Consider the following 26,365-nt stretch of genomic DNA (forward strand, 5'->3'; position numbering starts at 1 on the left):
ACAATAGTCAGGATAAAAGGTCTCCCTCTCCTTCATTCAAAAGAAATTATACTCTCCAGCGCAGATGTTAAAGAGAAAGTTATATTGTTGCAGATTCTAATTAGGAAAAACATAGAAAAACAATTCAATTACCTCACAAGTATTCCTGTAAGTTACTCATACAGAGCACATGAATGCTGTCTCTTCATTACAAACAGCACAGACATGTATTTATTCCTAGTATACCAACAATTGCAGTAAATGATGTAATGTATATAAAGCAGACTGCTAAGAGGAGAGACTCATTTGGGTGGTTTACCTGGAAATAGGAAAAAATGCACTAACTCAAGATACTGCCATTAACTTCAGCAGGCTTTGGACCAGGCTCTGCTTGCCTGCCTAATTAGGGCTCTTCTGCCTTCCTGGCAGCCCATGTCCAACTGGCCACCCTGCCAAGAGCTCTCCTGCTCGCTGCTGACTCCATTTCTGTACCCCCCAAGGAGGTGGGGAGTTCTACAGCACAGAAACCAAATACCCCCTTTACTAAACAAAAACATGTATGACTCCAAAGGTGCAATCCAAAACGCTGCTCAGCTTTAACAGTGTTTCCTTTGCCATATGGAAATTGTTGCCTGTTCTAGTCCAAGGAAAACACAGATATCCCAAACCTTGCTCCCAAGCCCAGCTTTCAGCACTCTGGAGCAGGCTGGAAAGCTTTGGCGTTACAGCAGTTTTATCAATGGGGTTTAATTGCCATCTAGTGGGAACCATGTGCAACTCCTGACTTTCCTCACGTTACAGCCTTTCTCAGGGAAGCTCTGCCCTCTCCCTCCCAGAACAACTCGTGTATTGGCAGGACACAACTACCCAGAAGGTGTTTCCACTGCCTCAACTCACCTGGACAGAGATCTATTTCTTCTGGGCCAGGGGGTGTTTATCAAAACAAAGCAGTGGTGATGCCCTTTTGTCCTCAGAGACAAAGCCATGCCTAATCTGAATAAGCCTCACACTTTTCTGAGGTCTGAGAAACAAGCTATTCCTGTATGCCATTCCTAATGTGAGGTTTTCAGAACTCTGGAAAGACTTAAACTAAAATACCCAAAGTATAGACTAAGGCACTGGTAAGAAGATACTGCAATGCTTGGGAATCATCATTAAATCTCAAGTACTTATAGGGAAAGAAAAAGCACAATTTTTCACTTATGAGTTATTAAATCCTTAGGACTAACTCAACAAGTAGGCTAACACTAATTTACAAACATATAATCAAAAATATTTTCTTATTTTCCAAGTGTAAAGCACTGAGCCTACCAGCAAACTCATTAAGCAAAAGCAATTTCCATTTATAAGAGCTTAGATTCAGCTTTCCAAATACCTCATTTCTATTCTTCCAATTAGCATGCCACATATGGAAGATATTATACCAGCTACCCTTCACCTTTTGTCCTCAAAGCTATGAGAAGGACCAAGTGTTCCTTATTTCCTGATGAATCCTTAATTACCTGCAATATGACATATTCCTCCTTTTCTCTTTTTGATCTCTTAAAATCTAAAAGGCAAAGCCAACAAGGCACAATGTCTTACTCTGACCCATCCATTTAATATATTTCCCAGTAACTGACTTTAAACAATAAACATTTGGAAACAGAGAGTGCCCTTTCAGTCTGTCAGTGTCTTCACAGAGCTGGCAGTCTCTTTGTTAAGGGCACAGCTAGGTTCATGTCCATGACCAGTTATTCCTCAAAGGGCAGCAGAGATGTGCCAGACAGAACTGCTGACTGCCCAGGGTGATGCCAGACCCATCAGAGCCAGCTATGCAGTGGTCAGCAGGGAGCAGAGCACAAGCAGCTCTTGGTTTGTTACATCACTTCAGGTCTCACTTCCCACGTGGGCATCACAGGCTGGCACACACTGGAGGGGAGAAACAAGGGACTGCTGGAGTCATCAAATGTGCCTGGGCCTAATCCCTGCTCTGAGAATGTTCCAGTTCCACAACACTCCTGATAAAGTATGTCAAATGACATTTTTTATCTAACAAGCCCTACAAAATGCATATGCTTTTCATTTAGCATCTATCCTACATCTACACAAGTTGCCAGATAAACCAAAGACAAGATCCCTACTTGCAAAAGAAAAGCCAGCTAGATGTGGCTTTTAGCTGTCAGCCTGGAGTTCCCATGTGAATGTACCTTAATCAGGGCTGGATTAGCATTTAAGATACACATTTTCTGTAAGTTTGGAATTTTGAAGTTACTATCTGGTTTATGCTGGCAAAGAACTCTTGCATAAACTTGACAAAGCTCACATTTGTCTCTACATCTGTCAGGATTATCAAATGCTACTTTATACTTAGGACAGTGGAGACAATGACACCAGGACGACTGCCACTCTGCAGGGCTTTGCTTCATAGTGGCTTTATTAAAGCAGAATAAAAATGCAGCCTCAGTGGATGAGTTGGGGCTGCATTTTGCTTAGGCAGTTTTGTGGTATGCATCTGCCTGCTAGATTTAGAAAGTGTAAGAATAGCATAAACCTTTTCATTTCCTTTTGATTTTTTTTGCTCTAACCTACTTTGGAATAGGATGGCACCAAAGCAGCTCAAGCAGTTCTCCAGTGAGTGTGTCTATGGGCAAGGTAAAGACTGTCTCTCCAGACACATTTATCTAATTGCAATTAACACAGAAGTCCTGGGTGTTAAAGTCATACTTTATAGTACATGGCAAGTGAGGACAAAAAGAATGTGACCTGCTGATAAAACAATAACCTTATTGAAAGAAGTTCATTATCCCCAAATGATCTGACCTTATTTGTTAATACTGCCTTTCTACTGCAGGCTCCTGAACTCTCAGCTACAAGAAAAGCCCAATCACATGCTCAAATCCACGTTCAAGTATAAGAACAGTTAATAACTCAACACTTTCTGAATTATTATGTCCTTGGGATGTGGAATTTCAGTCAGTATTTTTATTTCTCATGTAGCTGTGATTCCACCTGGAAACAACACAGTTATCTCATATCCACCAAGACAGTGAACTTCCACCTGCTTCCTATCACCCTCTGGTATCTCAGCTTTCCCTGCACTTCAGTGCTACAAGTGAGGAAAATAAAAACAGGAGTGGCCAGTTGCATAAGGTGTGCTCAGCTCCCCACAGCACTGGCAAAGGTTAGGGTGGCACCAGGCACAGATTGCCAGGACAATTTTCTGAACAATTGCTCCACAAGGCTGGCTGGGTCAAGCATGACCAGCTGCAAGGAAGCTCTCAGCTGAGGCTGCTATTGCTGGGCTAATTCACCACATTTAGGGGCAATATGACCATCCTACACCTAAGTGAATGATTTAAAGTGCTCAAAGTATCCAGCCAGACATTTTGTGACAATCTGCTAATAGTCATTAACATTCTCAAATAAAGCAACCTCACATCTCAATGCCAATATTAGTTTAATTATTTACTGTGCTCATTGGGACTAACTTTATACCACACAAACCAAACTGAAAAGCAGTAAGTACGGTGGTTTTGGGGTTTTTTTTCCAAAACATGGTTAATAAAATAGTAATAATGTATCAGAAAAACACAGATGCAACATAATAATTATCCTTCACACTTGAATAGCACGTTTCATCTGAGAAACACAAGGTACTTGAAAGACTAAAATTAATTCTAATTAAACCTCACAGCATCCTGTGTAGTTATATGACATTTACAGAGTGGTAGGTGAGACTCAGAGGTTTGGAAAGTTGCACAGGATGATGCAGTTTGTCATTGGTGGAGTCAGAACAAAAATCCAGATGCTGCCTTCAAGTTCTACTTTAACTGCTAAGCTACCTTTCCTCTTCTGCCCAGCACCAGATTTTCTGCTGTAGTAAAATGACAGATGAGGCAAAGGGAAAAGCAACCTATTTATATTCCAAAATTTGAGATTTAATGACGACCTAAATTGTTTTAATAACTGACTATTTTCTTCAGGCTCTATATATGCTTCTCCATTCCCTGGGTTTTAATCTCATACATAGTCTAAGCATGTTGAATCAAGCACTGTAAGGATAAAAATTACCTCTGGAAGAGAAAGAGGTTTTGTCTGTCCACACAAGATGCATTTTCCAAATCTAGAAAAATTTCAAAATACACATAATAGCAGCAGCCATCACAAGTAGTGCTTTCCATTAGAAACACTTGTTCAAACATACATATTTAACTAACTGTATTTTAATCAGACTTTTTTCTTTTAATAATTATTCAGTTCTCAGGAAAGAGAGAAACTGAAGAATCCAGACAAGAGAAAAGATAGTGGGAGATGTAAAAGAAAGAAGGTGCCAATCAGATAATTGCTTAGACTAAAGATAAACACTTCCTAAAGCATAAGAATAACATTTCATGGTACAAGAGATGTAACATCTGCAAAAGAGAAGATTTTTTTATCTTTTTTTTCTTAGCTTATAGTTATTTAAACTATAAGGTAGAAAAAAAGTGCTTTTTTCAACTAGTGAATCTTGTTAAATATCCCTCAAATCTATTATTTGAAAAATATCAGCAAACTTAATAATAACAGCAATTATTTGAAGGTCATCAAGGAAGAGATTTCATCTACAAGAACCAACTATTCTGGATTCTTATTTTCATCAATGTAATTCAAAATGTCATTGATTTTCATTAGGAATATCATACATAATTTGGGAAATGGGGAGAAAACTATTACTAACTTCCAAAGAAAATTCAATTTTCACGGTCCTATATCCTACATAATTCCCAAACAACTGAGGCTGACAGCATTTACATGCAGTTTAACACTACTGGTCCTTTCTACATGAAGGAAAGCAGGACAGAAAATTACTAATCTGATTGGAACCACCCATAAAAGGACAAGATCAAGGAAATGACAACAGACAGGACAAATCATTATGCTTAAAACTACTAAAACACATAACACAATCTCAAGTCTTCTTAAAAGTGTGCTGAATTTGCCTTTTTTCATAGAAAAATTACATATTCTGATGAGTTGAAAACCATCTATTATTTATGTGTCACAGCATTTAAAAAACTGGTCTATAATAAGTAATTTCTGGCACTAAGACGTACAGAATGAGACACAGATCACAGAGCAGCTGAGGCTGGAAGGGACTTTTGGAGGCCCCTGGTGCAGCACCCTTGCTCAGCACAAATCCAGCTACAGCAGGCTGGTCAGGGCTCAGCTTTTGAACAGCCCAAGAGCAGTGCCTGCCATCTCTTTGGGTAGCCTGTTCTAGTGCTGGACCACCACCCTAGTGAATAAAAAAATTCTCCTATCTGGTTGAAACATCTGTTGTTATAATATGTGACCACTGACCTTGTGTTTTGTTGCATCCCTCTAAGCAGAAAGAGGAATTAAACAATTCCTGAGTCTCCTTTTTCACAATGACATGCCCATGTATCTGAACTCCTGCATCTTGTCCATGTAACCCACAAAAGTGAGGATGTTTGGTTTTTTCACAATGACATGCCCATGTTTGGTACCTGAACTCCTGCATCTTGTCCATGTAACCCACAAAAGTGAGGATGTTTGGTTTTCTCTTTTTTCTTAAATTTGTTTTTTTTTTTTTTTTTTGAGTTGAAGACTGGGTATTTTGTGTGGCTTAGGAGCAAATGTAATTAATTAAAATGAATAGCTGGAATCACCAACAGAAAAACCTTAGCATGCATTCTGGAATGAACAGGTAAACTAATCACAAAAAACCAGGGGGCAAAATACTGCAGCAAGGAGGGGTCACTAATATCAAATTCCTTGCTGCTCCAGAACCCTCAGTTGTCACCCAGACCATCACATAGGACTTCATTCTTTGCTGCTATTATTTAGGTTCCAGGTACACGAGGTACAGAGCAAAACTGTGACCCTGCTGTGGCTCTGTGTTGGGATGGGGGAGCTGAGGGATGGAGCTGCTCTATTGCAGTAGCAGATCACCTTGCCTCACATCTACCAATCTTTTCCTGAGGAAAACCTCTCTCAGATGAACTTCTACTTCCTAATTTAGCAATAAACCCTTCCTCTTTCTTTTACTATACCAGCAATGTTTCCTGTTTAAATTGTATTTTGCAATTTTGCTGAGTCTTTACATCATGGGGGAGGGGGGTGGGGGTGTATTTATTTTTTAAGTGTAGAGTTTTTAACTGAAATTGTAGTGTTATGATGGTACAGGACACCATAAGGAGTAGGATAGGATACCATTCTACAAAGGTGAGAAAATTGCTTGTTTGCTGCTTGTGCTTGCTATACCTGAACATGACAGAGCTAATCCTATTTAATAAGCAGACACCCATTTTATGAGAGTTCTGTTTTTACAATCCTCATAGCTTCTCAGAGTCTATAATCCAATTTTTATTCACTTCAATCTACAGAATAATTGAAACTTCCACACACTGATTTTTGGTTTGGTTTAGTTTGATTTTTTAATGGAGAGACAAGGAAAAAGAAGCCCAGAAATTGAATTAATTCCATTTGAAAAATCCTAGTTTCACTGATCAATGTTTCTTTTTCTTTTCAGTGTCAAAACTCAGAGGATCAGAAAGGAAATTGTGTGATAAGCTTCTGTTTTGCCACAAGGGCCTGCTTTATTACTTTCCATGTAGCCATTAACCTCTGAAGCAATGGATTGGCGTGTCAATCATTTAATTGGAGCAACAGGAGGAGAATGACTCTATGGTTAGCACAGAGAAAGGCAAAGAGAAAAGTTCCTGTTCATGTCTGATAGATCAACAGTCTGTAAAAATCCTGGATAAATTTCATCAGGGTGAGGCTAAGATGCACAGAAGTGGTAATAATTTATGGTATCCTGCCCAAGACATCTAAACTCTCAGAGCTACTAAGCACCAATAGTCCCTGTGAAGAAGATTGTGTTCCTGATTGTCCATCATGGTCATCATCATCCAAAGCTAGGCATTCAAATTTTCAAGATTTACTTTGCAAATATAAAGGCCCCAGTCTTTAGGACTCAAAATGTGTGCTTGAAATATTTACATTACTCTGGAGTTGATATTATGTCACTGTGATGCTAGGATGCAAAATGTGTGATAGGATCAGGGCCATTGGTTAAGTAATGCAGCAATACAGGTAAATATGCTTCCTGTAAACACCTGCTTGGCTCTCAGATGCTTTCAAATGAAAACAAACAAACAAACAAACAAAAACAAGTTCGTGTTATGAAATAAAAATAACCAAAGGCTCACTACAATAGGCATTTACAGCTCCTATTTGTGAAAGAATACAGTGTGAGGCCCAAGGAATGCACACAAGAGAGCAAGGTATATATTTATATAATCACATGTGTGCAACTTACAATATTGTGCAAGAAAACATCTGGAGGTTTGATCTGTGTGCTGCTTTGGGCTGGGGTGGGTTAATTTTCTCCACAATGGTATGGGGCTGTGGTTCAGGTGTGTGCTGAACACAGTGTTGACAACACAGAGACATTTTTGTTATTGCTGGGCAGGGCTTGCACAGAGCCAAGGCCTTCTCTGATTTCTGTATTGCCACACTGGGAAGGACATTTCAGGTGCACAGGAGGAGACACAGCTGGGACAGATGACCCAAAGTGACCAAAGGGATACTCCAGACCATCTGACATCATGCCCAGTGTATAAAGTGGCAGGAACAAGGAGGAAAGGGGGATGTCTGGAGTGATGCAGTGTAGTAATTACATATCCTCTGAACAGAGAGAGACATGGCTCTCCCAGGAAAACCCTGGGAAGCTGTGTAGAAGCTGTGGGAAACTTAGAGGAAAGAATTCAAGCAATTATTATCTCTCTCTCTGTAACCATTGTTTATAGATATGGCTCTCCAGAGTGTGCTATTCATAGGTCACCAGTGGTGTGAGAGGTTTTCACTTTGACACCAATCAGGTGTCAGCTTAGGGAGTCAGACTATAAAAGTTGGCTTCTTCCTAACAAAGGAATTCTATTTCACCTTCTGATGACTGGAGTCATTCATTCCATCCCTGACTCAACAGTGTCAAAGGAGTTTGTCTTCCCAAGTCACTGTTATGCAGAATGTGATGGCCCTGCTCACCTGGAGATGGCTGAACACCTGCTTCCATGGGAATCTGTCAATGAATTCCTTGTTTTGCTTTGCTTTTGTGTGCAGTTTTTGCTTTCCCTATTAAACTGTTTTTACCTCAAGCCACAAGTTTTGCAGTTCCTCCTGTTCCAATCCTCTCTCAGATCCCACTGGTGAGTGAGTGAGTGGCTGCATGGGCCTTGGTTCCTGGCTGGGGTTAAACCACAACCACATTCTCTTTTAACTCTTAGCATTTTGCAACCACATATCATCTGTTACCAATTGCTTTTGTACCAGTTTCTGTCGCAGACATCTTTTTATGAAAATCCTTTTCTTAGGATTTTTCTTCCTGAGAAGCTGAGAGGCCTCAGGAACAAAATGTAACCAATGGTTATCTGCTGCTGTGGAATGCAACAGGTGCATCTGGGATTGGGCTCATGTGGTTGTTCACAATTAATGGCCAATCCCAGCCCAGTTAGCTTGGACTCTGTCTGAGCCACAGACCTTTGTTTTCATTCCTTTCTATTCTATTCTTAGCTTAGCCAGCCTTCTGAGATGAAACCTTTCCTTCTATTCTTTTTAGTATAGTTATAATGTAATATATATATCATAAAATAATAAATCAGCCTTCTGAAATATGGAGTCAAATCCTCATCTCTTCCCTCATCCAAAGACCCCTGTGACCACTGTCACAAGTTTCCACCTTCCTATTGTGTAAAACACTGTTTATTTAGTGTATTTCTTACAGTTCCACTAACCTTAGATCAATGAGGTCTCTTGTAGTATCAAACAGAGCTGTTGCCCAGCCCTCTACACACCTACACACTGCAGGGCCAAGAGTTTCTCATTTCTGCTGGGGGGCACAGTGGAGCAGGTGGATAGAGAGCCATAGTTACTGAAAACCTAATAAAAAATTTTTTCCAAGCCACCAAAGTGTTTAAAAATAACAGTCCTGCTTTGAGGACAAAAAGCAAGAGGAGGAACAGAAGTAGGCAAAGATAAAGATCCACTAATAAAATGCTCAGGATTTGAAAAAAGAATTGTCCTGTCCAGGCTGCTTGGATAGGAGCTATCCTGTTCTTTACAGGCCTAGACTCTTACTGTTATTTTTTTAATTCAGGAACAATGTAAAAAGGCTTTTTGCTGGAGTTGAATCAGCAGAAGTAGATTTGGTTTGGAGTTTTTTTAACATTAAGATATCCAACAGCTTGTTTCTTTTTCAGCTTTTCTTAAAACCAGATTTTGTAGCATAAGAGGATACCTCTGAACAAATGACATGAACCCTAGTGCAGGGTTAGAGCACCCAGACACTGCAGCAACAAAGCACTCACTGTTCAAAAGCCTCCACTAGATTCCAAGAACTAGTAACTAATATAACTATTTTGTTTTCAAATGGTTAATCTCACAGATCTGCTCTCCATACTTCCCAGCACAGCAACATAGTTTTCTTCAGAAAGTTCAAGTTTCAATTTATTTCTTCCCTTATCACAAGTCTGTCCAACTCTGCACTCTTGTCAGTGTTTCACCTTAGAAAATGCACCAGACTAGAACTATTTCAGCTCTGGGTTCAGAACACACCATGGTCCACACAGATCATTTTAGAATCCCATCTTTGCTCACATCATCTCCACTAGAAGAGAAAAATGTTATATGCAATTTCATATAAGATCATAAGCTCCTGCCTAACTCATCAGATGACTCACTTAGAGTTTATTAGCACTTTACTGATACCAAGTTGCAAATATTATCAGGTGGCAAGAAAAAAACTGCAAGAGCACTAGGCATTAAGCTTAGTTTCACATTTAAGATATATCTGGGATTACAAACTCAGAACTACCTGGTTGATCTCATTCAGAAAGCTCATTGTCAGATCCCAGAGCAGACTCACCAGGTTGGACCTTGAAGAAGACACATCTGAAAACAAACAAATGTGGTACTGTTGCTGACTCCTTCTATCCCATCAATTCAGTGCACTGAAAATTCATCTGCAATGTGAGACATGTCACATATACCCCAGCCTGTGTGAAGGCCTGAGCCAGAAATACCTTTACAGGCACAAGCTCCATGACATTCCACTGGACAGTCACAATATGATGGACAAGAAACAGAGAATGAACCCTTAGCCTGTGGTTGCAGCATTAAATTGTCAAGATCAGCAAAATGAGTGATTCAGTGAAAGAAATCAGCAGTGACAGTGACAGTGTGTCCTTGGCAGGCCAGGCAGGAGAGCAGTGCTGAGCACCCTGCCCTTGCTGAGCCACCCAGCCCTTGCACAGGGTGAGGGCCTCCGTGTGCAGGGCAGGTTTGGGGTGTCCAGCACAGGCTCTGTAGGAGGGGCTGCCTTGGATTCTGATTATTCACAGTGTGCAAAGGGCCTTTCCCCTGCTGCCAGTACAGGCTCACATCATATCACAGGCCAGGTGCTGCCCCACGTGCTGCAGCAGCCCTGATTTACTGAGTGAGTAAATTTACTGAGTGAGTAAATCAGAGCTAGCATGCAGAACCAGCCACAGCGTATCACAGGCAATGGTCCTCAGCTGCACACATAAAGACAGAGCCATTTTTGCAGACTTCATTCCCAGATTCTGAAAACACTGAATTAGGTACAATCTATGTGAGATAAAGCAGCTCCTGGATCTGAACTTTTATTCAGAAGCATTCCAACTCTGTCTGTTCCTCCTATGTAACATAAGTTCACTTGTCACCCAAAAGCAGCTGATAGTTAAATATCTAGCATATAGAATACCAGAATGGATCCTGTCATTCCAAAATATTGCCACTTGTCCTCTTCATCTTTGCTCTGGTTGTTTTTTGCCCTAGAATAGAAGTGAACAGAAATTTAAACAAAACCAGATTAATTTGAGAATTTCACAGAGAAACCCATCCTGTGTGGAGTATACATGTGTTTATGAGTGCCAGAGTGATCTTCTTTATCCTTGGAGGCATAGGAGAAAATGAGCCTTTTATTTTCTTCTGGTGCTGGCCTCCCTGATTCATGTTACCTTTTCACCCCAGTTAACATTCTTGTTGCAAGGAGCATGCAAAAATCAAAGAAACAGCCATGTACAGCTGGGGCTAGTGCCCTGTTTTACAACACAAAGGAGAGGGCTGTAGGCATTCTGCAGAAATTGAAAGGCTAGGAAGAATGGGTGTGTTGGGGTATATGAATTTTAACTTCATAATTACCCTGTTATTTAAAGCTAATGAATAATTACTACAGCAACCTTGCTGTCATACAGCATACACCTACTCACCCACAGCTCAAGATGAAACCACAGAATCACGTTTGGGGCCCCAATCCTCCAAACACATCTTGTTGAGTTTAACACCTGCTTTGCCAGCATCTCATGGCATTACTCTCCATTTACCCAATCAGGTCCTACATGGCATTCATTGGTGTCAAAACAGTTTCAGATCAGAAATTACATCAAGGGTGTTATACTTCAAAATTATTGACATTCATGTTTACATTCATCTTTCAATTCTTCCTTGGAATTACTTCTAGTATTTTTAAGTGCTGAACTTTGCCTCAGAGGGGCTGCTGACAAGGAAAGAACAAACCCAAATCCCCTCATTTAGTACATGTGATCCACAATAACTGAGGAATCCCAAAGTGAAAGTGAATCCAAGCAAGTTGTGAAGAGAACTTTCACAACTCTTCTAACATTAGAGCTTTGAAAAATTAAGGCACTAGAGGTCTATATTATCCTCTGCAAATCCTACAATAGAGCCAGTACTAAGGAAGTTAAAATGGCTCTCCTATAAGCAAGCTTTATCTGCATTTGCCATTAGGTAAAACAGATTTTCTGACTAATGTGGGCTCCTGTATGAGAATCAGTGTAAAAACAATGTTTGAAGGAAAAAAAAATATATAGAAAATACTAACCTCAAATATGCTTTCCCCCTATTATCCCCTCTCCATGGAAAACACAGGAGAAAGGCTGATTCTGGTAAAGAGTGGTGCAGAGCGGATGAAATCCCACTACAACTGTGGGTTACCATGAAGAAATAAATACTGTACTACCCTAATGGAAAGCAGGTAGACTTTATTCAGCTGCCTTATCAACAGTGAAATCACTGTTTCACACACCACAAAACCAGAAATAGCCATGCTTTAGGCAAATGTGGGGTTTTGTAGGGGGAAGGGTTGGGTTTTTGTTTCAGGTTGGTTGGTTTTTTTGTTTGTTTGAAAGACAACCATGGAAGAGTGCAGGAAAAGAATGCAAGCTGTCTCACATAGCAAAGTACTGACCCCAGCTCACTTCTGAGTAGAGGGAAAAGAATGTGGGCAATGTCTCTCTTGCCAGAAAAGAGGAATAGGCCAGCCCTTCCCTTAGCAGCACAGGAAGAGATGCAGAGAGACATAGTGAGGAGCAGAATCCTGCATACAGACTCAAATTCACCCCATCTCTTATGGTTCCTGTCATAGCAGCTCCAGAGTTCTGGCAAATTATGCTGATTTGTGCATTATCACACAAGATAACCAGGGTGATCTAATTGTTATTACCACTAAAATTGAAATGTGGATATTAACTAGGACTACCTACCTGAAAAAGAATTAAGGACTAATTTCTAACATTCACCCCTTAAAGTCTGTGTTCAGTACTCATCCTTCTCCTCATCAATGCTGTTGTGATGATACTTTTCAGCTAGAGTTACTGTCTGTTGGTATAATGTAAAAGAAAAATTATCACCAATATATACACTGTACCAACATAAAGCAGAGTCAGTTAAAAGATATGAGATTATATTGTTTTCTTAGTTAATCTCAGAAGTATTTGATATTTTTAATGTAACAAGCTCTACGGAAGAGTTGCACAAAATAGCCATTATGGACATCATAGAAGCCATCATTTCCAAGGTGGTTTGCTCATTTTTAGCAATGTTTCTAGAATCACCTGGACACAGATGTCAAATTTTACACAAAAAATAATTACATATGATCCCCATTTTAATGCTGAGAAAGAGACCTGAGATTTCCACTGACCAGAAAGAGAATGAACAAAAATTGGGCAAAGTTCCTGGACTACATTACTACCATTAAAACAATTCCCTTTAACAACCAAATGTACATCCAAACCTCCTCAGCTCTACTTCTCTAACCATGTGAAGCACAGGCTAAATACATAGAAATGTTTGTCATCTTTGGAACTAAAACACTAAGCATTATTTGGACATTGAATTTATTTAGTTCTCATACAACCCCAGCCATAAGAAAACTTGAGCCTCAGAAGACATTTCTTACCTGAAAGATAAACTTACTATTATTTTAAACACCTGAAGTATGGTTGACACTAAACAGAGTACATAAGGACAGGAAATACATGCATAATGTTCGGTCAACTGTCTGTTGAAACCTTTATTTTCTTAACCTCTGTGAGGTCAAGTTCTCCACAATAACCTGACTGTTCACTGCTTTGCAGGTCTGAGCCCCAGGACAGGATTAGCCAGAATCAGCTGGACAGACACAGCCTAAACCACTAAGGAATGATATGTATATGGTATTTCCAGAATGCACAGCAATAATTCTAAGTGCAAACATTTGTTCTAGCTGTTCTCTCTTGACAGCTTCAGAAAGAGCATGAGCTGTACTTCGTCATCAGCTCTGTTGTACAGACTGAAATAAACCAAATCCCCTCTTTTGTAGGTGAACCAAGAAACTGAAAATTCAGGAAAGGATTGAAGTCCCAGCCCTTTAGCTGGTATCACCTGTGATATGCTGAGGATGGCAGAGAGATGCTAGCATGGAGGTAGGCAAGAAGTCAGCCTAAGGCAAGCGACTTCACATGTAGGTAGCAAAAAAGCACCAAAACTTCCAGGTAGGCTGTGGACACTGCTCTAGTCAGGCTTCCTGGGTCACAGGACAGAAATTCATGGTTATGAACACAGCACAGCCACAAAAACAAACCCAAACAAACCCACAGGAGGAGAGGTCAGGGTGTTTTCTCAGGGGAACACAGTGAGGGAAGTTTAGCATTCCAAGCTGCTTCACTTTTCAGAGAGTGAAGAGTAAAATAAGTCAGTATTAGGGTGGAAGCTGTTCTGCTCCTGGCCTCCTTTTAGAACTGCTTTTCCCCCTAGTCTAGGCATCATGCAGATGAGCACCAGGTCCTAATAAAAATCTATCACACCACAGAGCTTCTCTGCTGTGCTCTGTGCTACTTCTCTCTGGGAACTGCTGCAAAAAACCACTTGTTGCTCTGCAAGAGGATAGTGGAGTAACAAAAGAAAGACCCTGACAGTTGTCCCACTGGGGACTTCAGGAGGGGAAACACTGTGTATCTCTGCACAGGCAAGCTGATTTATCATGGTGTTAGCTGCCTCTGAGTTTCACCACCTCCTCCTCCCTTCCTTGTCAGGAAGAGGATGGAAATTATGAAGAGAATAATGAATGTAAGTCACAAAGACAACAAGAGAGCCTTTTCCACTGAAAGGGAGGGAGGAGGAGGGAGAACAGCCTGGGGGTGTAAGGAGCAGTCTGGAGATTTTTTGCAGGGGAAGAAGGGTGAACTAAATGGGGAGAGTGAGCATAGCTACCACTGACCATCAAATGCCTCTTGAGGTGCTGTCTCAGGAATAAAACAGCGCTGGTGTTTGTCCCTTTACAAACACCAGTGCTGTTTGTCACTTTACAAACTGGTCACTGGTGTTTGTCACTTTACAAACTGGTCACTGGTGTTTGTCACTTTATAACACACTTTTGGCTACCTTGCTTCCATCTGTTTGGGCCCTGACACTGCATGTTTGACTCTCAGTGTTAGTTGCCCTACACACCAGGCTCTCCTGAGATACCCTGTGGAGACATGGGGAAAGAGAGGCAAAGAAAGACCAGGCAACTGAAGACAGTGACTGTGCATCACAAGCTCTGGTTCTCAATTCACTTAAAAGGGAAAAAATAGACAGCTGGATAGCACAAACATTGCTGAATCTTTGCTATTAAATGAAACTAACTTTCATTATTTCTGCACCTGCCTTGTAATTGTGACAAGCAGGGTAAATGCAAATGTATTCTAGTTAATATTAGTTTTCTGAAACCACATAAAAATGAAACAAAATTTGGATTTGGAATATCCTCCATGTTGAAACAAAGCTTTATAACACCTTTTGCAACAGCTATAAAGCTGTTGCTGCATATCAAAACAATAAAAAGACAGCCTGGTGTGTGCTAATGTGGCAGTATTACAGTACATTACACCTCTTAGCTATTTTTATAGATTTATAAGAACTGAATTTCCCAGTTATTCTATCTCCCCACAGGCCCCACTGTCACAGATATAAGTCACCCATTCACTGCATGTAAAATGTTAGCTCCTGTGCCCAGGACCAGACCAATTACTCACACAAAGAAAAGGACCATGAACAGCTTCCCTGCGGATAAACACCCAGATTCAAAGCTATCATTTACTTCCCTTAATTCACTTCTTTTCAGAAAGGCAGAAGCTCTGACAAACCACAGGAACAGAAAGAATGAAGCAGACAATATGTCAGTTCTTACAATAACTCAGGACCAGAAGAGGTGGGCATTGGAACTTGGATGAACAGGTTCAGAAGGCCAGTAAGTGAAAGGGGCCTGTAACAAGCCTTATGTTTGTACAGTCAGCAAATCCATTCTTCAATATCCTCCATAGAAGATGCTAGATCTCATGGATTAGGAGTTTCTATGAAGTCTGTGTAACGTGTTTCCCTCAGCTCTATTTCTGTCATTAATTTTTGTTTCCATGGGAGCTCTCCAGACATGAGCCGCAGAAAAGTCACCTGAATTACTGAGAAACAGGGAGTAAAATACCTGCAGGGATTTCACAACTGTGTCCAGAGACTTAAACCATCATGTACATTATTTTCAGATGACTCTCAGTTTCCAGGCATTTGGTCTACATGGGGATATCCTGCTGATCTAAAAGTGTCTTTCAAGAGCCAGTTCCTTGGTCTGTTGGGTTTTTTAATTACCTGACAGGAATTTTTATTTATTTCTTAGCTGTGAAGCAGAAGATACCTCATGATTTAATGAGTCTATGGGTAAAATAATTTTAAAATACATGCACTCCTTGGAGATCAAGTAGACTTGCCACAGTTTAAGATCCTGCATGGTTTATTAAGCAGAGAATAATATATGTCTAAAAAGACATTCAGTAAAACAGAAGAATGCTATTTAAATGATTTGTGGATGGTCTGTCAGGGAACACTTAATGTATTTCTGATGATGGAGCATTATTTAATCCATGTTCAGAAACAGACAAAAGTAGGTATATAAAAAATCTACTGGGAAGTCATCCACCACAAGTCCTCACCACCAGAGAATTGTTGGGTGTTCTATGAATGGAAAGTTTGGTGGCAGCAGAATTTTAGAGTAACAGAAGCTCACATCATAAAAATATCTTTTTGAGTAGTGCCTCTATGAGAAAATTCAGGAAAAAAGCTACAGCAAATCTGTAATGAGGATTTTAGCATCCCCTCCCCATAGAGGAAATAGGAAGCCACCTTCTGACTCACCTGCTGCATCAGACCTTCAGGCTGCAGTCTCTGAAGCACCTGTTCTTTGAAAAGCCAAAAGAAATTAAGATGATCTGGATAAATGTGTGCCAGGAATGGCAGAAAGTCCTGCAATGGAGGCAAATCTTGAATATCAGACTATTCTTAGAGCACAGGTAAGGCTTGTGCGAGAAGAGAAGAGAAGAGAAGAGAAGAGAAGAGAAGAGAAGAGAAGAGAAGAGAAGAGAGAAAAGGCAGGGGGGGCAAGGGGGGAAGTTGGAAACTGTAGCCAGAGGTGCACAAAGGAATTCTTTTGGTATGATGCCCAGCTGGATTATTGGGTCAGGACTCAGTTTCTGTACATTCAGCTCCATCCTAGGGTGAGAGAAAATGGCACAGATTATGTGCTGTATTTTGAGCAAGGAGTCCTGGTACTGCTGTGATCAACAAGTACAATCTAAAATTGAAGATGAATAGGAATTTCTCAAGTTTCAGTCAAGATACAAATATTTTAATTTAGAAAGCCCAAGAAAGAAAAGGGCTCTATCTATTTCCCCAGGCTACAGAGACCAAATACTTAACAAAAACATGGTCTTGTAGAATATTCCTTTTTAAATGGAAACAACCCACTTTTCTAATTAGTAAATATAAACAAGTTTTCTGTCTTTTACTTTCTTTTTCTTCCCCCCCTCCCCTCCAATCTCATCTTCTATCTCTTTGTGACTGAGTAAAACTTCTCACTTTGCTGGGGCAAAGCTGAAAATTGTTTATTTGTTTGAAAAAGGACAGTAGCTGTATCAGGAGTACCTGGAAAAACAGGCCAGAAGCTAGGTATGGGACTTAAAGAGAACTTCATCTGTCCCCCTTTTCTGAGTTGTGCTCTGCAAACTTGCCTTGTCAATCCTCCCTGTAACCCAGCCTGCCCCAGAAGGCTCTTGAGAGCAGCTGTGGTAAAGACTGAGGAATACTGAGGACAAGGGAATGGATGCCAGCAAGGAACTGTTCTGTCTGTGCACTCTGTTCCTTTCCCTTCAAGTTAATAGGGACAAGAGCAAAACCTTTTGTAATGAACATAACAAAAGATGATGAGTTAGCCTCAAAGCAGTAATAAAAAAAAAAAAGAAGAACCCTTATAATAAAAAATGCATTCATATAACTGGCTTTTATTATTTCCCACAGTTTTATTTTAATATATGACTCAGGGTGTGGAGATGAAGGTGTGATTCAGAGCAATAATGGGACTTTAAAAGCTTGTGCCACAGGGGTGGGCCAGGCCCTCTGGTTGCCATTTACAGGAAGCCTCTAGTCAAACAAAACTTCTAACCAGCTCCACTTATACTTTGTCCATGTAAGATAAAATGCACATAAGGGTATATTGGGAGGAACAGACAGGAGATATGTATATGAAGACAGAAAATAGTGTGACTAGAAACTAGCAGAAATGAAAGCACTGACCTTTAGATGTTGTTAAGTATTGGTAGCACATAACACCAGATAGCAGAAAGAACACCCAGGTGCATGTTGGTTCTCAGACCTTGCCAAGTGTTGAAGCATGCCTGTTGGATTTCAGGAGCTGAGCAGCCTGCACCACGTGGTGCCATCAGCAACCACTGCTGGGTAACCAAAGAGGAGTAGGTGAAGCATGCAGGTGTTCATCTTGGCTCTGGCCTTCTGCACACACCTGGGATTGCTCCACTGAGAATCACCAGCACAGCAGAAAATTGTGCTTGCTCCCTTTCCTTCGAGAGGTCATCTTGGGAATTGTCTGTGGAAAGAAGCAGATGTTGTTGGTGAATTAAAGGAATAGATCAAGCCTCAGAAGCAAGAGCAGCATTCAGCTACAACCAATTTAAACAAGATTCTTTGACTTGTTACTGGCTTTCCCAAAGACTCAAAGATCTGGTGAGAGCTCGCTTTGAATGACCAATAGCTCAGGTAGAAAAACACCATTTTGTCTGAGTTGTCAGCAGCTTCCTGAGCTATTCCTAAAACACTACAGGACTTGACTCAACAATTTGAGACTTTCCATCTGAAAAGGTTTCATGTGCCACAGTATGGACCATGGCTCCTGTTCAACAAAGCACTTAGGCACATTTCATTAATAGCACTTGCTGAACAGTCTGTTGTCCTATAGTTCTGCAGGTAATACAAGGTCTAAATTATCAATATTTCCAACAGTATGCATCATGTAGTGCCAGATTCCTGCACCTCAGTACTTCAGGACTAGCTGCTCTTGAATACTTTTGAGCAAGATTTCCCAAGAAAATGAGAATTTCAAGTCATGCTATGTGTATGCCTGTCTGTCCACATCTTTCAAGTTTGAAAGGAGTATGAAGATGGTCAGGAGGCATGTAAGCACATAAGCAGGGTATCAAGAAAGGAGTACTAAAGGCAGAGTACTGAAAGAAGCCACTGAAATTACAGTGAAAAAGCAGCAGTCTTTGCTCTGTCAACATACAGGATACTGGAAGACAGATCAGTGAGATTACCAGTAAAGGAAGATTCTGGTCCTCCTTTCTGTTAGGGACTGAACCTTTCATAATTTACAAACTCCCCTTCCTTACTCTGATGTACCAACACCATGAGAATACCAACACCCAGCCAAAACTGCATATTTCCATGAGACTGATGTGATCACATGAAGGATCATCAGCCAAATACACTCACACACAGAGGATAGCCCAGCTGCTTCCAACATAATCTACTTCTCTATTGGTGAGTTGCTCCAGAAAGAAGAAATGTCCTGCCTTGGAGAATCTTCTGATTCTACTTGCATTTGATCAGGCTGCTCCCTATTTGGAATGAGGGCCCTCTGCATTCTCAGTAACTCTACCGAGAGGTGCAGCCAAAAAATCTCATTGCACTCACCCACCTGCTGGATTTCATCAGGCCAAAGAGCCTAACCTCTTCCAAAGGAAAAGGGCAAGAAGGAGAAAAATCTGATGCTATCATCAAAAATGTTTGTGATGATGCACTCCACAGCAAATCCCCTACCCCTGCAATGATGCTGTCAAAGCCTAACACAAAGAAAAGGCGTCCTGTGCCTCCTCTTCTTGAAAAGGCCCAGCACTGGTAACACCAAAGGATAATGTAATACATACAACTCTCCAGGCAGATTGTAACAGGAAGGAAACATCTGGTTTAGAGGTATGCAACCAAATCCAGAGAGGTAAGAAACCAGACCACATTATGCACCAGTATCTGAGCTTCATTCACTGTTTTGTGGGCTGGTGCACATAGCAGGTGTGAGTGAATGGGCTCACAGGCAATCCCACCTACACACAGCATCCATGCTCCCATGCAGCTTTTCCTTAAACCCAAAGTGTTCCTACTGGGAAGCACTCACAATCAAGGCTGACATTTTAAAACAGCCACCCAGAACTGACAGAAAACCAGCAGTGCTGCAGTACTCTTGCAGTGCATATTCTTCAAGCACTGTGAGGGGAAAAAGCTCAGGTGGTGCTGGTCTAGTGCACTTGAACAGGTGTATTGCATTATCTACATCTCACTCCTGTTTTGCTTTATGTGTTAGCAAAAAAAGCAACCAAAAAAGCTCAAAAGCAACCCCAGTCCTTTTTGTCTGAGTGCACCTGTACCCTGCAGCAACCAGAAAGGAGGGGTAGGTGGATGACCCAATGTACTTGCGAGAGCCTGTCATCTCTGTCTCAGCAAATTCTGGGGCCTGGCTTTGTCATTAGTGGGGAAGCCAAGCCCAGGTTTTAACTTCCTTGCAGCTCTGTTTTCCCTCTTTACCAGAGAAAATTATTTCATAAAAATTATTCCAGCAGGTTTACAGTGTAGTTTCTGTGAACTCATTTAATAAGTAAGTACTGGAGGGGACATGTGTGAACTCTAAGTACAATGCACTTGTTATGATCTGATTTAAACCCAGAGGAACAAAGAAAGCTAAGTCTCTATGTGTAAACCAGAAAGAACTTTGAAGGTTCCAAATATTCCCATAAACTAGATTAAAACCAAACGAGATAAAATGTTGATGCAAAAAAAAAAAATATATTTTTGTTTAACAGTAAGGGAATCAAAGAGAAAGAAAGAGAAAAGTTTAGAAAAAGCCAAGGTTACTTTAAAAAGCATAGGATAGGTGCTGCTGGGAAGGGATGGGGGAGCAGAGCAGTTTTTTGCCCTTTTTTGTTTTTTTTTCCTGCTGTTTGAAGCGCCTTATCTGCCATCTCCGATCTCTGGAATGGGCAGCCCGTCCTCCGGGATGCAGGAGCGGTGCCAGATCGCTGCAGCGAGCCTCGGGCTGCTCTCACCGCAGCAGCAGCAGCAGGAGCAGGGGTTCCACAGCTCACTCCTCACCTCCAGGGCTGCAGCACCGGCGGTGCTCCTCGGGCGGCCTCCGGGGATGAGGGGGGGTGGGAAGGCAAATTCTGCCCCTCGCTTTCCCTTCCACATTTTGCAGTAGTTTTGCCTTCCTTTTGATGAGCCTCAAGGCAAGCTACCCACAGTCCATACCACACACAGTTTTCAGGTGTTCAAGAGTGGTGGTGATAAGCAAACATAATGACGAAGCATTTTTGGAAAAAGCACTTTTTGGAACCTTTCTCTTATTATAAGGTTCTTACATCACTTAAACGAAGTCTAGATTTCTGTTTGTAAGACAACTCTTCATCTTGCAGACAGATTTACTCCTGGACAACAGGGGAATCTACTTTATTGTGGCTCTCTGTGCACATATTCACCAATATTCACATTAAGTGAAGAGCATGATACATGTTCTAACTTTGTTATCCTTCTCAAAAATTATACTGTTGTACAGATAAAAAGTGTTATAATTTTCTTACTACTCCATGATCCAATGGATGCACCAGCTTATTAACAAAAGTGGGAACAAAAAGCATTTCTGTATTCAGAGGCTGTTAGAAAACCTAGAGTGCCAGACTGCCTTCCCCATTCTCTGAAGAACAGAACAAAATAAGGCTCTGCAATGGAGCCTCCACCACAGGCAGCCCTGTAAAGCACATTGTGTGGCTCCACTGGATACCTTGGGTACAGGAATGCCATCTGTGCTGCACAGGGAAGGAACAGTCCTTTGCAGGAAAGGTACAGCTGAGACATGGCAGCTTTTTATTGAACTCCTCAGGTGGAGCAGGCCAGAGAAGCACACCTTATCTCTCCCAGGGAAACAGAACAGCCTAATACAAAGCCTCTCACCCAGGGCATACAGTTCACAGGCCTCTTAAAAAGCTGCTCCTTTCTGTTTCTCTACTGTTAACATCTTACAGCTGAGTCCCAGTAACTGGCTGTGTAAGCACTTCTAGCCAGTTCTAGGGCAAAATCAAACAAGTTCATTCAAACCACTGTCAGGTGGCTCAGCTAACTTGTTTTATTTTGTCCTGGAAGACTCAGGAGTGTTCACAGGTCAGGAAGAGTTGAGAGGGAGCTCTAAAATCCTAGATGAATGAAGTTAACTTGGCATCCTAAGCATTGCCCTTTGAAGGCAAAGCCAAGACAAGGTAAGTTAAGCACCACTGACTTTGCCTTAACAAAATCAACTATCAGGAGACAATATTCAAAAAGGCAGGAGACAGCAGTGTACCCCACCATGTCTCACTGGTAAATCATTGAAGTAGCAGTCTGGAGATTTCCTCTGGCAGCTGAGTTGCTCCCTACATGCAGAAAGCTGCCCTGCCCCAGCACCTTGATTACAGCCCACAGCACAGCCACACAGCCATGCCTTGGGCCCCAGAAAAAGCAGAATCCACACTCCCCAAACCATTGTAGGAGCCCACAGAGCACCCAGCATGAGCAGAGTCAATAGATCCAAGCTGTGCTCACATGATGCTAGCAAAATGAAGCAGTAGGTATGGTTTCAGGCAACTTAAATACAATCAGAAACACAATTCCAGAGCTAATGCCATTAGCAAAACTAATGTTACTTAAAGTCTTTAGCACAGGCTATACCTTTTCTATGGATCCTGGTAATACCTATTTATATATATATACCTATGGATCATGGTAATAATGGCTGGTCTCATCAACCTTCATGCCTTCATTCAAATTATATCTGAGCCATACTCAGACTGGGAGAACACATGGTAGAATGATCCCCATCCTCTGCTCCTCCTATTTTGTTCCTTCATGCATCAAACATGGATACACAAGTGCACAGCCAACACTGGAACATGTCCCAGCTGCCCTCACAGAGCTGGATTACCCCCTCAGAGGCATAAATACATAAAATTGTGCTTTAGAAATAGATGCTGAAGGATTACTGGGGGGAGGGGGGAGACATTAATGACAACATGAACCCAAACCCACTTAGACAAGCTACAGTCATTTTAATCTTAAACTTAGATGCCAAACTTCAAAAAGTAGGTACTTACAAGAATCATCAGAGGAGGCAATTGAGATCACATTTAGTGTAAAACACAGATCCAGAGTGCCATCTAGTGCACTTCTGTGACAAGAGTTTGCAGAGAGGGCATTATGTGACTCGTGGTTTTCGTGTCTGATGGGGAACTTCTTTCAGTAGATAAACAGGAAGTGGCAGAGATGAAGTAGCTTCCTCTAAACTAGAGCTTTTAACTCTGCCAAATGTGGTATGTTCATAAGCTAGAAGATATGAAATTAAAGCCAAGTTTTAATTGTGATGTTACCTGTGTAAATAGTTTTTAAAAACTAATAATAAAACCCCCCCTCCTGATTTAATTATTCAAAATGTACTGGCAAGCCAGAAAGAAATTTCTGAGTGATTCTCCTGGGATCTATCCAGGGACCAATAAAATTCACTTTGAGTGATAAAACAGAGACTAAAAACTCATGGGTTTACCAAATGCAGAAGTGAGGGATAAAATTCAGGACAATCTCAGCTGACTGGTGAAATGGTGTAAAGTTGGGATGCTGATGTTTAGCTGAAAAAGTGGTGCAAGAAGAAAGAAAGGATCTAGCACTCATATGCAGAATAGGGAAGGACAGGGAAGGCAGCAATGAAGAGGACAAGGACCTGATGATTCTCTTCCTTCTGTAAAAGATATGAAAAGTTCCAGTGAACCTCAAGCTAAATGCCTGAGTCAACAGGCACAATTTAGATTAGTGATTTAAGACAATCTTTTTGCTTTTTATAGTGGTGAAATGTTGAAATACTACAGTGTTGTCAGAGAGCTTTAAAAAGATGCATAAAACAAGTGCTTATTCTGAAACTGATCATCCTTTCATTCCCTTTCACCCTGCATTTCAAGATACTCTCATAACACACCAAATGAAGCAATGCTTAATTCAATCTAGGTTCTTTCAATAACTCTGCTTCCAGAAACCTCATTCATCAACCACCCACAAGTAACTCTACACATCATTTACTTACACTCATCTACTTATGAGTTGTCATGAAATGTCTTTGAAGGGAGGATAGAATGATGGAATTTTAACATTAAATGGGCCATTTCATGTAAATGGAAATTTAGAAATAGATTTTTTGCACAGATATCTATGTATTTAATGGCATCTAAGTACCTGATGAATTATCTACCTAAAAGACAGCAAACACTCCAGTCACCAGAATCTACAGATAAAAGTGTGCTGCTCAAAGGATGTGAAGAAGCTGGCCCTGAATTTTCTGCACATTGTCAAAATACTGTCCTTTATAGAAGCTATGGAGTTATCAACACCAGGAAGCCCCTGCTGTGTATAAGACCAACACTCCTGCTAGAGAAGCACAAAGCACAGTGACACTGCCTATAGAATGTCCTGAGATTCCTAAATTGCAGAATTAAAGTTCCCAGATCCTGCAGAGGGTCATGGAACCATTGCATCAGTGCAAACAGTCAGCCCTACCTGTGTCTCTTCCCAATGCCCAAGAAATGCAGTACACAGCAGAATTCAGAGGGGATACACCACTGCCTGCTGGAGTCCAAGCATTTGGACACTGCTCTCAGGCACATGGTGTGATTTTGGAGGTGTTCTGTGCAAGGCCAGGAGTTGGACTGCAGTCATCCTTTGGAGTCCCTTCCAACTCAGCACAGTCTATGATTCCATGAGCTCTTTAACATAATGCCAGAACAGTTCCACAGCTGATGGAGCCTCTCTCCTGTTGCTCTTATTAAAGAGAAGAGTAGCTACCCACAATAAAAGCTACTCTGGACATTGTCCTACTTGACTGAGTTAAAGATTCTGCCTTTCCTTTTCAAACATACATCCCTCATTTTCTTGTGTAGGTACTGGGGAGTCACACAGCAGTCACACACCCTTCTTGTGTAGGAACTGGGGAGTCACACAGCAGTCACACACCCTTGTGTAGGTACTGGGGAGTCACACAGCAGTCACACACCCTTCTTGTGTAGGTACTGGGGAGTCACACACCCTTCTTGTGTAGGTACTGGGGAGTCACACAGCAGTCACACACCCTTCTTGTGTAGGTACTGGGGAGTCACACAGCAGTCACACACCTTTCTTGTGTAGGTACTGGGGAGTCACACAACAATCACACACCCTTGTGTAGGTACTGGGGAGTCACACAGCAGTCACACACCCTTGTGTAGGTACTGGGGAGTCACACAACAATCACACACCCTTGTGTAGGTACTGGGGAGTCACACAGCAGTCACACACCTTTCTTGTGTAGGTACTGGGGAGTCACACAACAATCACACACCCTTGTGTAGGTACTGGGGAGTCACACAGCAGTCACACACCCTTGTGTAGGTACTGGGGAGTCACACAACAATCACACACCCTTGTGTAGGTACTGGGGAGTCACACAGCAGTCACACACCTTTCTTGTGTAGGTACTGGGGAGTCACACAACAATCACACACCCTTGTGTAGGTACTGGGGAGTCACACAGCAGTCACACACCCTTGTGTAGGTACTGGGGAGTCACACAACAATCACACACCCTTCTGTAGGTACTGGGGAGTCACACAGCAGTCACACACCCTTCTTGTGTAGGTACTGGGGAGTCACACAGCAGTCACACACCCTTGTGTAGGTACTGGGGAGTCACACAGGGTCACACACCCTTGTGTAGGTACTGGGGAGTCACACAGCAGTCACACACCCTTGTGTAGGTACTGGGGAGTCACACAGGGTCACACACCCTTGTGTAGGTACTGGGGAGTCACACAGCAATCACACACCCTTGTGTAGGAACTGGGGAGTCACACAACAGTCACACACCTTTCTTGTGTAGGTACTGGGGAGTCACACAGCAATCACATACCCTTCTGTAGGTACTGGGGAGTCACACAGCAGTCACACACACCCTTGTGTAGGCACTGGGGAGTCACACAGCAGTCACACACCCTTCTGTAGGTACTGGGGAGTCACACAGCAGTCACACACCCTTCTGTAGGTACTGGGGAGTCACACAGGGTCACATACTCTTGTGTAGGTACTGGGGAGTCACACAGCAGTCACATACTCATGTGTCTTCTTCTTCTACAGCTTTCTGAAAACAGATGTACAGTAGAAAACAGTACCAGAAATACAAAGGTCATGGTTTTTCACCTTTGTCTTAGAGACTGAACACAATAGGGAAAGGTGATTGAGAGTAGGATGCTTTCAACAAGTAACTGATCCACCTGCACCCGGGCTTGTTTTAGAGTTACCTGTTGGGACCTATCCACATTAAAGTGGAAAGGTTTCCTATGAGTGCCTCCCACTGATGTCACTTTCCAATAATGGGTGGCCTTCTCCTGTTTGTGTTCTTGTTTAATCCTCCTGCTCCACAAGTTTCAGTCCTGCTCCAGAAATGTGATGAAACACAGAGTACCAGAATCCCTTTGCAGTGGGAGCCCAAAGGCCCAATCCAGCCATCAGCTGCAGGGGTGGCACATCCTAACCAACCCCTCTAACAGGCACTCGGGCAGGGCACATCCAGAGGACAGCTGAGATCAGTCTCCCACATTCTGTATGAGCCTCCCACAGACACAGCGTGGAA

At 41.7% G+C, this 26,365-nt stretch overlaps 1 long non-coding RNA gene across 1 annotated transcript in view; it reads right to left on the reverse strand.

Annotated features, from left to right (window-relative positions):
• The window catches only part of LOC139596196 (uncharacterized), a 91,802-nt gene that overhangs the window by 61,620 nt on the left and 3,817 nt on the right, over positions 1-26,365 (reverse strand). The window contains exons 2-3 of the long non-coding RNA XR_011681272.1: positions 17,926-18,235; positions 16,492-16,530 (exon numbers count right to left, since the gene is read on the reverse strand). This is a non-coding gene — a long non-coding RNA (uncharacterized lncRNA). The remainder of the gene's footprint in view (positions 1-16,491; positions 16,531-17,925; positions 18,236-26,365) is intronic.

Source organism: Agelaius tricolor, unplaced genomic scaffold (assembly GCF_023055355.1).
Source record: "Agelaius tricolor isolate 1412-34295 unplaced genomic scaffold, bAgeTri1.0.p SCAF_15, whole genome shotgun sequence".
In the NCBI taxonomy this organism is placed as follows: domain Eukaryota; kingdom Metazoa; phylum Chordata; class Aves; order Passeriformes; family Icteridae; genus Agelaius; species Agelaius tricolor.